This window comes from Astyanax mexicanus, chromosome 12 (assembly GCF_023375975.1).
Source record: "Astyanax mexicanus isolate ESR-SI-001 chromosome 12, AstMex3_surface, whole genome shotgun sequence".
NCBI lineage: Eukaryota > Metazoa > Chordata > Actinopteri > Characiformes > Acestrorhamphidae > Astyanax > Astyanax mexicanus.
In genome coordinates, this window is record NC_064419.1 from 48702696 (window position 1) to 48705221 (window position 2526).

At 42.4% G+C, this 2526-nt stretch overlaps 1 long non-coding RNA gene across 1 annotated transcript; it reads left to right on the plus strand.

Annotated features, from left to right (window-relative positions):
* The first annotated feature begins 200 nt into the window (after positions 1-200).
* On the plus strand, positions 201-1430 carry LOC125806148 (uncharacterized). Its single transcript, XR_007441445.1, has 2 exons — positions 201-468; positions 1209-1430. It is a non-coding gene; the product is annotated as an uncharacterized LOC125806148 (long non-coding RNA).
* The last annotated feature ends 1096 nt before the right edge of the window (positions 1431-2526 follow it).

Below are 2526 nucleotides of genomic sequence, written 5' to 3' on the forward strand. Positions count from 1 at the left end.
CATCTGAGTTCAATACAATATCTGCCCTTATAATGGTTCAAAACCATGCCGTTTAGAGTCTGTAATTCTTGCCTAAATCTGCCAACAAATTCCAATCTCATACATCAGCTAATTTACCAAGATTTTGCATGCATTGCCCCTCAAATTTTATTTATGTCCCCCCAAGCTCCACTACACACTAAAAACTGCTGAGTTATGAAATGTCTAACCCATTATGAGTTATTTTTATGGGAACTGGGTTATTTTTGGGGGGATTTGGGTTGTTTTTGTGCAACTCATGTGCTGGGTCAAAATTTCGCAAAGTTCTTCAACCCAACATGCATCAGTTGACCCAGCAGCTGGGTTGTTTGTGCTTCGACCGTCATCACGTTTACAGGACGTGCTCCTCCTCCACCATTTCGCGCCCAGACATGCTCCATGCTCCTTCAGCAGCTCGCACGTGCTCGAGAGAGACTGATCATCTTTGTGGTAAATATTTAATTCACGGTGTCTGTGTTGTGTTATAGCTAGTGCAAGGACCCCAATTCCCACTTTATCATTAACTATCAGCTTTATTTCACTGTAACTAAACGAATTAGGGGGAATACTGCTAACTGATTTGCTAGCCAGCAGGCTAATTTGCTAGCTTAGCTTAGCTTTTTCGTGTAGGTCTTTGCAAACATTTTTACAACATAGCTAGCGATTCTAAAATACTTTTTTATGACAGGATTTTTTTGTGAGAATAAAGTTTAAGTGTTCGTCTAATGGGGGTGGGGGGGGGGGGTGGGGGGGGGAGAGACAGGAAGCAAGCAGAGGGCAAGGCTGGGAGCAAAATGGTACAGCTCCTCTCAAAATCAAATGCACTGAAGAGGGCTGCTAAAGACTCTCCCAGCTTAAGTTTCTGGAGGATGAAATTGCCACCCAAAGTGCACAGCTTAGAAGCATGTAAAATAATGGATGTATATATGTTTGTTTCATTGACAGTAAATGTAAATTGACTGCAATCTGGCTTTATTTCTTTTTTAATAATTTGTGAAGGACATTTCTGTTCTGAAGGCTTAAGTTGAACTATTCTGTTACTATGCAATAGAAGGTAGAGTACTCATGTTTATAATTTTGAATTTGAGATGCTCTGAATCCTTTCCAATTTATAAACTTAACTATTCTTTATTTTAAATGGTCCTTTCTCACACTCACTTACTCTTTTGCATTCTTTCTATCTTTTTTAGCCTGGAACAAATATGGTGGAGCACCTCCATGAGGCCATGGCATCCAGACCTTACCCATGTCCTGACACCGGGAAATGACAATCCTTGCTGGACAGGCTTTGGAATTTTAATCACAATAATATTTTATTTATAATTAATATGAATTATTTTCCATAATTGTTACATTTTACATTGTTGGCATTCAGTTATAATAAATTTCAAGGCGGTGCCTTGTAAAAATTACATTATTGTTTAGGTGTTTATTGCATAACATATAGTTTATAGCAATTTATTTCACAAAGGATTAAACTATGGTGTGTTAGAATTAATCTGTCATTTCTGTTAATTTCACCAACCATTTGGATAGGTAACTGAACAAATGTATCTCGCTGGTGAAACAACCCAGAATTTAAATTACTTTGACCCAGCATTTGGGTGGAGTAGATAACAAATATGTGTAGTTGAAATTACCTTAATTTGCAGTTAATTTGACCCAGCATTTGGGTAGTATATTTTAACTCAACTGCTGGGTTATAATGGGTCAACCCATCTTGCTGGGTCAAATTAACTACTGCTGGGCTGGTGCTATAATAACCCAGCGGTTGGGTTGAAAATAACCCACTGCTGTTCACTCTGCTGACTCATGACTGTACTGTAAAGTACAGCTCAAACCACATCATCAAGTTCGCTGATGACACAACTGTAGTTGGCCTCATCAGCAAGAACGACGAGTCAGCATACAGAGAGGAGGTGCAGTGGCTGACGGACTGGTGCAGAACCAACAACCTATCTCTTAACGTGGATAAAACCAAGGAGATGGTTGTTGACTTCAGGAGAGCTCCAGCTGTCCACCACCCGCTGAACATCAACGGCTCTGCTGTGGAAATTGTGGATAACACCAAGTTCCTCGGTGTTCACATTGCAGAGAACCTCACCTGGTCCCTCAACACCAGCTCCATAACCAAGAAAGCCCAGCAGCGCCTCTACTTCCTGCGGAGACTGAGGAAAGCACATCTCCCACCCCCCATCCTCACCATGTTCTACAGAGGGACTGTAGAAAGCATCCTGAGCACCTGCATTACCGTCTGGTTTGGGAATTGCAACATCTCAGACCGCAAGACCCTACAGCGGATAGTGCGGACAGCTGAGAAAATCATCGGAGTCTCTCTTCCCTCCATCGCCGAGATCTACACCACACGCTGCATCCGCAAAGTCACCAGCTTTGTGGACGAGCCCACCCATCCCTCACACGGACTCTTCGGTCTGATGCCGTCCGGCAGAAGATACAGGAGCATCCGAGCCTCCACTACTAGACTCTGCAACAGCTTCATCCACCAGG